This window comes from Pinus tabuliformis, chromosome 5_1, assembly GCF_031772625.1.
Source record: "Pinus tabuliformis cultivar Carrire ecotype Pingquan chromosome 5_1, CPIR1, whole genome shotgun sequence".
NCBI lineage: Eukaryota > Viridiplantae > Streptophyta > Pinopsida > Pinales > Pinaceae > Pinus > Pinus tabuliformis.
The window spans coordinates 492,731,506-492,741,921 of NC_142305.1; positions in this window are offsets into that span (position 1 = coordinate 492,731,506).

Consider the following 10,416-nt stretch of genomic DNA (forward strand, 5'->3'; position numbering starts at 1 on the left):
TATATTATATAATATTAAAGTTGATATATTATAATATATATTAATACATGGAAAATTTTAGGGGTAAATGTTTGCCCTTTGGGGGAATTAAAGTGTTTTAAATTTTTAGTGGGCGAATGTTTTGTATCATAGTACATTTTTACAAATCGCTTCAAATAGCCCACCTTATTTTAAGGGAGAGGGTAAAAAAGGTAAATTTAGCATTTGAAATTAGGAGTTAGGTTTTATTTAAGTGAATCCTATGGGCCAAATACCATATTTATAAAAGAATGGTAAATTAATAAAAATATAAATAAATGAGAGGTATGGTAAATAAATAAAACATTTTTTATATTTACTCCATAAGTCACCTTATATACATGCAAGGGTGTAAACAAATAAAAATATAAATAAAGTGGAGGTATGGTAAATAAATAAAACCTCTTTTTATACTTACTCAAAAGGTATGGTAAATAAATAAAAATATAAATAAACTAGACGTATGGTAAATAAATAAAACCTCTTTTTATATTTAGTCTATAACCCTCTTTCTATTTATGAAGGCTCTTTCTATTTATGAAGGCTCAAAAAAGAGGTTTTATTTAAGTGAATCCTATGGGCCAAATACTATATTTGTAAAAGAGGTATGTTAAATTAATAAAAATATAAATAAAAGAGAGGTATGGTAAACAAATAAAACATTTTTTTATATTACTCCATAAGTCACCTTATATTTACAAACACTCAAAAAATGGGTTATATTTAGGTGAAACCTATGGGAAAAATACTATGGACCAAATACCATGGGCTAGATTATTATTATACCATGCAAAAAAACATTATTAACCCTAATATTAGTATTAATAAAAATAAAAATGGCACATGGTATTGACCCATGGTATTCACATGGAATGTAGCCTATTTAAATGGGAGAATTAATTACTCTGGATCTACTAAGCCCAGATAGGGATCAAATATCGTGATATGCAAACTAGCATAGAGTGGAAAATTATTTGATCCTCTTGGGGCTTGGTGGATAAAGAGCAAAAATGGATGTTGTATGTTAAACATTTTAACTTGGTTAAAATAAAAAATAAAATAAAAATCAATTATTAATTTTATTAATTTTTATAAATTACTAATAGTAATTTTTAAGCTCCAGGTTTATGATAACCCATGGTATTGACCCATGGTAATACCATGGTATTCATGTGAGCATAGACTATTTAAAGGGGAAATTCAATCATCCTTAATTCTGGGTCTACCAAGTGCTCAGAGGGATAAATAGATTTCATCCCTGCTCAGAGGGATAAATAGATTTCATCCCCCTAAGAGTGGTAGATGTGGAGTTAAGATGGATATAGGTTGGTTTTTATGATAACGAAGATATTAAATAGACTTAGGCAATTATATTATAAAAACATCTTAAGGTGAATGGTTAAAGCTACATTTAGTCACTTCACAAAATTTAGTGAAAAATACCAGTATCTCCATTAATATTGGTTTTTAAATTTTTCTGATTTAACAAAAAAAATTCAAAACAATGAAACCTTATCACTCTTTCTGCATCACCCTGGCAGAAGATTTCTCACCATTTTTCAAACATTCTCAATATGATATCTTCATGAAAAAATTTAGGTACTGATGTTGGATTAGTTGTTTGAAAAATAAGCTGGTTTGTACAACCTTTCATCTTCTGTGCTATTCTTAGTTTGTCCTAATGATCTTTCTTAGTTTGTCCTAATGATCTGTAGGGGTTGGAGCCATTGCACCATATTTACCTAAAAGGTGGAGATTGTTCACCAAAAAGGAAATTAATATACATGTTACAACGCTGTTAAAAAATGTGAGACCTATGAGGGTAGTGAATTATGCTAATAAGCAATTTAGATTGGGAGAGACGTAATTAAATTTTACTATTTAATTGAAGATTTCCAATTAAAATAATAATAAATCTACATTTATATATTCATATATTGATTGGAAGGATTCTCACAATGGTCACTTCTTTCAATTAGATCCCCTTCAAGCCTTTGGGATACCTAATACTTTCTTATATAATATAGTTGGGGCGTGCTACTTGTTGGCGTGTTGGGGTAAACAAACTTGATGTGTTTTTTTTTTTTTTTTTTTTTTTTTTTTTTTTTTTTTTTAATCTCGCCGTTGGAGTCTATGGAATAAGAAAGAAATTTGATAACTTGAAAAAAGTGGTAGCTTGACAAAAGTTGTAGAGAAAAGATTAATCTCTCCTACCTTGACAAAACTTGTTGTCAATATCAACACCTACAAGAACTTTGTTGTGGAATATTATCAAAACTAATAGAATGATATGAAAGAGTGTATTGTAAGAACCTTGACAAACACGACCACTGAAACTTGGAACATTGTTTGTAGGAAGAGAAAATTATGTTTCTTTTTTCCAAACATGTATGTTAGTATATTACAGTTTAATGAATATGTTTTCTTATTATCATATACGGTTTTATACTTTAACAAAACATTCACCAAGACTTCACAATGTTTTATTATTCAGTAAAAGATTTGCCAAGATCTTACAAGATTTTATAATTCAGTGAAATTTTCTCCATCACTATATAAGATAATATAATCTGGTGAGAGATTCGCCAAAAAAATTATATATACATATTATATTATTGATAAAATCGCCTCCCATTTTTCCTATGTATCATGGGGATTAGCCCATTTATTATACATATAAATTTAGGGTGGTTTTTAAAATTTTCCCTGTATTAATATATTAGGATATATATTAATAACATAAAATTAATATCTATATATATATATTATATAGTAATACATTAGGATAAGGGGTTCTAATATAATATTACATTTAATATAATATAAATGCATGAATATTAAGTTTTAAAACTATGTATATTAATAGTATATCATATAATAAGGAGAAAGATGAGAGGAGAGGGGGGAGGGGGAGAGAGAATGAGTTGGAGGGGGAGAGAGAGGGAGGGAAGAAGAAAGACATGAAGAGAGAAAGGTGGAGAGAGAAAGAGATAGAGAGTGTGTGTATGTTTGGGGATGAGATGGAGAGACAAGGAGAGACAGAGGGAGATAGAGATATGGATGGAGGGGGAGAGAGAGAAGATGAGAGAGACAAAGAGGGGGGGGAGGGTTCAGAAATAGATAGATATGGAGAAAGAGAGCATGTGTGTTTGGGGGGGTGTGATATAGAAACAAAGAAGGAGAGATGGAGGGATATATAGATATAGATGGTGGGAGAAGAGAGAGACAGAGAGAGGGAAGAAAAAAAACTCTTTCATCTAATGAATATTTTGGTTTTTCACTGAAATAGATGCATCTTTCAGTGTAGACGTTGATTCATAATCATGTTTGATTGATAAAACATGATGTATTGATTTCAATGTAGTTGTTTATTTATAATCCTATTTGATTAATTGCACTAAATGCATTGCTTTAGTGTAGATATTGATTTCAAAACCTATTTGATTTCTTTCACTAGAGGGAAAAAACAAATTCTTTATTCTTAGAAGTATTTTTGTTTTTCAATGAAATAGATGCATTGATCTTAGTGTAGATGTTGATTGCTAATTCTATTTTATTGATTCTACAAGATGCATTGATTTCAGTGTAGTTGTTGATTTCTAATCTTATTTGATTGATTGAACTGGATGCATTGATTTTAGTGTAGTTGTTGATTTCTAGTCCTATTTGATTGGTTGCACTAGATGTATTGATTTCAATGTGGAAGTTGATTTCTAATCCTATTTGATTTCTTACGCTAGATGCATTGATTTCATTAGAGATGTTGATGTTTAATCCTATTTGATTTCTTGCACTATATGCATTGATTTTAGTTTAGATGTTGATTTCTAATTTGATGTAACTAGATGTATGATGTACATTAATTTCAAAGTAATTAGATTAACAATGTGCATTGATTTCATTGAAAATACAAAAGAATTATTAATGGCATGCATTCATTTCTGTGTTACAATAATTCAACCATAAATAAAATATTGAATTTTCATCTTCAATAAAATGTTCACTTATCTGAAATGTTTGCTTCTTGAAACTGTAAACTAATTGTAATTGAATACATTCTTATTATTCCCATTTTCCATCATTCAACATTGTTAGTCATGTTGCATTCAAACGAGGTAATATGAAACAACTACCATTAGAAATTACTTGGAGTTTAACACTTTATAAGTCACAATGATTGATTGTGGTGAAAGCTACTATTAATATTGGGGAGCAAGAGAGCCAAACGAGGTAATATGAAACAACTACCATTGGAAATTACTTGGCGTTTAACACTTTATAAGTCAATGGTTGATTGCCGTGAAAACTACTACTAATATTGGAGAGCAAGAGAGACAAGGTATGACATTTACTACAATAGCTCAAGTTAAAAATTTGAATGGTCTACAATTTCAACCATCTAATCGATATGAAAATATGGAAAAACTAATAGGTGTGACAATAAGAAGAGTAGAAGAAAATAGTTTAAGATTGATCAAAATGAAGACTATTTGTAATTGACTATATTCTTATTATTCACATCTTCTATCATTCAACACTATTACATTGTCACTTTGCATTCAATTTTTTTATTTCATTATTTTCATCATTTAAGTTATTAATTGTCTCTACCATCTCAACAAACTAAAGTAACTGAACAAATTCATAACTAAAATAAAATGACCTTATTAATCTTAGAAATATTTAACATATTTAAAATTATCAAAATAATTAGATGTTTGACCACGCATCACTGAAACCAACCTAGATCCATCATAACCTTGGATCTATCAAATGTCGAGAAGGTTCAAATATTCTTAGATGTAAACATTTCCTCAAGTTTTCCACTCAAAAAAGAAGTCTGTACCTTGAGAGATTTGATCCCTCTCAACGCTTAATAGATCTAGGGTTAAGATGAATATAGATTGGTTCTAATTACACATATAAATTGCTATTAATATTCACCCACATAAAAATTAACACAAAGTACCACTTGCTATATTTTATTTCTATTGTTTTATTTCAATGAGAACCATACCTAAATCCATTGCCATTTATATATAATAATAATAAAAAGTGAGAATACAATGTTCGTGTTTATGTATTAGTGTAACCACTATTGTACATGAATATATCGCAAATAACTTTATAGTAGGAGATGAGCGTTGGATGGAGTTTAATTTAATATTTATTATATTTTAAATAATGTGCATGAATATATCGCAAATAATTTTATAGTACGGGAAGAGAGTTAGGTGGAGTTTAATTTAATATTTATTATATTTTAAATAATATGGTTATGTATTTTGTGGTAATTAATTGTGATATATTGTTATTGTTTATATATTATTATTATTATCTAATTTTAAGGTTACGATTAATATAGATACCAAATTTGTGTTTAAGATATTTTGTTTGTGAGATAAGGTATTTATCTTCATATAGTTATTTGATTATTAAGTCTATTATGGCATACATACTCTACCCTTCTAGTTTTGAACCTATGATCTTTTAGAAAAAAACACATACTCTTAACCATTATGTCCATTAAATCAATTAATTGATATTTAATATTAAGTTATTGTTAATAATAAAATATAATAATGTACAATAATAAAAATTATATATATTAATAAAAATAATTTATAAATGATATAATATATAAGCATTAATCAGTTATATGGGTTAGTACTTCATGATACTATTTTGTTGGAAATACTACTGAGAGGGGGGGTGAATCAGTATTAGCAAGTTAACAATATTTCATTTCCATAATCAGATTCATATACTCTACTTCAGTTAAGGGAACCTGCGTGTACACACAACTGTGTTTAATGCAACTAGCGTATATCCAGCCAACTTATGATTTAGTTAATTCATCGTATGTTGATCTTTAATCATTGCATTATAACTTCATTAACCATGTAAATAGTAAGAAGGTGCAGTAAAAATAGAACAGATTATCACACATAAGAAACACACATGAACACCATGATATAAGGTGGAAACCCAATGCGGGACAAAAACCACCTGCTGTTGTTTTCTTTAAGATAAGAAAAACCTGTTTACAATCTTGTACTGGTGCAGACTCATACCAGTACGCAGGAACCCACCTGCAGAAGGATACAACCTTCTCTCATTCTCCATCTTCTACTGGAAGGGAGCTACAACCCCCTAGATCTTGTACTAGCCGATCCGTTTACTAGTACGTAGGCATCAGCCTACTGAAAGCTACAACCATCACTCGTTTTCCAGCTGTTACTGGAAGGGAGCTCCAACCCCCTGGCTCTTTTACTGGCCGATATTTTTACCAATACGTAGGCACCGACCTCCAGAAGGCTACGACCTTCTTGTTTCATCACAACACCATAATATGAAGACCACATTTCATCCAATTTTCATACTGGACCCATCAACAAATTTGAGGCACAAATCATTCACTACTGCAATACAACCATCAACTACACCTGCATCGTCAATCTCTGAATCACCCAATACTGAATCACTAAAACTATATCAACAAAACACAGTCACCATAACACAGAGCAGACCACAGAACTCTGCAACAACAACCAGATCCAACTGCAACTTCAAATATCATACTTCATATTGTATACGCTACTCGGATGATCCAAACCAGTGTGTATATGCGCTTTTACCAAAGTGAACCCGCGTACAGATCTGCAAATATTTATTCATAACTTTGCAACTATCCTAGACATCAGCCATACCCAGATCATAACATTTATACAATAAAACATGTGTCAATAATTCAAATCTAGTCTATCCATGATCAAACCACATAATGATAATACACTCCAAGCCTTATGATCCCAATCCATCATCCATCATCAACCGCATAGGTGCATCCTTGGTTCAGATCAAACAAAGCATCACAAACCCTTAACCAGCATACTAGATCTCACACTTCATCAGATATTCAATCCTTGCACACTTGCACACCTTGGCCTAATGATCTTCTCCTCCTTATATAGGTTTATGCCTCTCTCAATACCATGGTCCAAAACCACATAGGAGCAATACCTTGGACACAATACCTGGGGTCAATACCTCGGACCAAATACCATGGACCAATGCCAAAATACCATGGACCAAATACCACAGACCAAAACTTAGTTTTCCAACATGTACGCACCTTTCCTTATGTGAAAGTGCGTGTGTACGTTATATGCACCTTTTGGTCTGCTAACCCATGTGTATACGCATCTTTGTCACGATGAACCTGCGTATACCTCTCTTTGATCGTTAATTCTTTGCTATTGACCTGCTGCACTATGATTTGTCATCCGAGTGAGTTGCCATCAAGGACAACACATGTATCATACTTGTATCATAATGCCAGCAATCTCCCCCTTTGGACTTGATGGCAACAACCACACCAAGTCACTCTCCCCTTTTGACATCAAGGGCAAAGGGTGGACCAAGATATTCTCTCCCTTGATATACATTCTGTTGTTCATACTCCCCCTGAGTACATGCTAAAATCTTTGATTGAGCTCTCCCTTTGTACATGCTGAGATGTACCAATCCGTCCATGCTCCCCCTGAGCACATGTTGAATTCTCTGATTGAACTCCCCCTTTGTACATGCTCCCCCCTGAGCACATGCAGAGTACCATAAGCATCTATCACCAGATTCCAGACCTGTAACCTGAAATACCATTCTCTTGGCCAACCAACAGTAAGTAGCAATATGTATCATTTAGCCACATAAGCATCATCACCAAAGACTTCTAACCATAATGCCAACAATGCATTATTCGAAGCATATGCTCCCCCTGAATCTGTGCCAACCAACACATACCATGACCGAACCATATCAGACTTCTTTTCCTGAGTCTGTCCCACTGCTTTTCCTCAAACCAACATATATGCGACTGTGCAGTTAGAACTCGCGTATATACGCGACTTGTCTTCATGAAACCTGCGTATGAGATTTAGAACACTGAAATTTCACACTTTCAGCTCCCTGTGAATCTGTCATGTCTGTATACTCTGCTACGCCACATCTTTCTGACTGTACTTCCTTCTTCTTCCATATCTTCGATTGTGATGATGTTTTCTCCTTTTGGTATGGTGCCCAAAATCTTCTCCTGCATTCCTTTGCTATATGTCCAAGCTTGTTACATGTATAACATCTTACATGTTTCATATTCCTTCTATAGCAGTCAATGGCTTTGTGACCAAGCATATTGCAAGCAAAACAATATCCCTTAAAGTACCTGGAACATGATGATCTTTCTATGTGATGGCCTTGAACCATTCTACTTCTGCATCTAGTTGCAACATGTCCAAAATTATGACATATAAAACATTCAACATTATTCATTGGAGGAAATAACCGTCTATCACTTCCATAGTTAGGAGTGAAAGATTTTCTTTGAAGACTTTCTTTCCTTGGTTGTTGATGGGGTTGACCTCTCATCTCCTTGTTGAGTATTTTAGATTTTGCATTAGAGTTCCTTGCCTCACCTTGTGAACTAGATTCACCTTCAACAGATTCATGGAAACCAAGACCAGATTTGATAGTAGGAGACCTTTGACTACTAAGAATATCATCCAAAATCTTAGTACTGTCTTGAAATTGTAATAGTTTATCCTTGTCTTCTAATTGACCTTTTAAGATATTTACCTCAACCTGATGTTGTTCTTCCTTTTCCAGATATTTCTTCTTCAAGATTTCTTCAGACTTTCTTCCTTCTTCCACTATTTGCCTTAGTTTGAGAATCTCATTTTCTTGTTCTTCATTCTACTCCTGCATCATTTGACGTACTCTAAAGGCACACTCCAACTGAGCTTTTAATCTGGTAACTTCTTCTTTGAAGGCACTCTCCCTTTTGTTAAATAGATCTTGTTGATCTATGATTTTATCTGATGCTTCATTTACTTCTTCATCTTCAATCTGAGGTGATTCAGAATCTGAATACTTTATTCCACCTAATGGCAGGCTGTCACTGTTCCTTTGAGCTGTCTTCTTCTTCTGATGCGCTTTCTTTCCCATTGTTCTACGGATCTCCTTCAAGCGATCAAGCTTCTACCAAAGGACCTGCTCTGATACCAATTGTTGGAAATAATACTGAGAGGGGGGGTGAATCAATATTAGCAAGTTAACAATATTTCATTTCCATAATCAGATTCATATACGCTACTTCAGTTAAGGGAACCCACGTGTACACGCAACTTTGTTTAATGCAACTAGCATATATCCAGCCAACTTATGATTCAGTTAATTCATCATATGTTGATCTTTAATCAGTGCATTAGAACTTCATTAACCATGTAAACAGTAACCAGGTGCAGTAAAAATAGAACAGATCATCACACATAAGAAACACACATGAACACCATGATATAAGGTGGAAACCCAATGCGGGACAAAAACCACCTGCTGTTGTTTTCTTTAAGATAAAAAAACCTGTTTACAATCTTGTGCTGGCACAGACTCATAACAATACGCAAGAACCCACTTGTAGAAGGCTACAACCTTCTCTCGTTCTCCAGCTTCTACTGGAAGGGAGCTACAACCCCCTAGCTCTTGTACTAGCCGATCCATTTACTAGTACGTAGGCACCAGCCTACTGAAATCTACAACCTTCACTCGTTTTCCAGCTGCTACTGGAAGGGAGCTCCAACCCCCTGGCTCTTGTACTGGCCGATATGTTTACCAGTACATAGGCGCTAGCCTACAGAAGGCTTCGACCTTCTTGTTCCATCACAACACCATAATATGAAGGCCATGTTTCATCCAATTTTCATACTAGACCCATCAACAACATTGAAGCACAAATCATTCACTACTGCAATACAACCATTAACTACACCTGCATCATCAATCTCTGAATCACCCAATACTGAATCACTAAAACTCTGTCAACAAAACACAGCCACCAAAACACAGAGCAAACCACAGAACTCTACAACAACAACCAGATCCAACTGCAACTTCAAATATCATACTTCATATTGTATACACTACTCGGATGAGCCAAACCAGCGTGTATACGCGCTTTTACCAAAGTGAACCCACGTACAGATCTACAAATATTTGTTCATAACTTTGCACCTATCCCAGACATCAGCCATACCCAGATCATAACATTTATACAATAAACATGCGTTAATAATTCAGATCTAGTCTATCCATGATCAAACCACATAATTACAATACACTCCAAGCCTTATGATCCCGATCCATCATCCATCATCAACAGCATAGGTGCATCCTTGGTTCAGATCAAACAAAGCATCACAAACCCATAACCAGCATACTAGATCTCACACTTCATCAGATATTCAATCCTTGCACACGTGCACATCTTGGCCTAATGATCTTCTCCTCCTTATATAGGTTTAGGCCTCTCTCAATACCATGGTCCAAAACCATGTAGGAGCAATACCT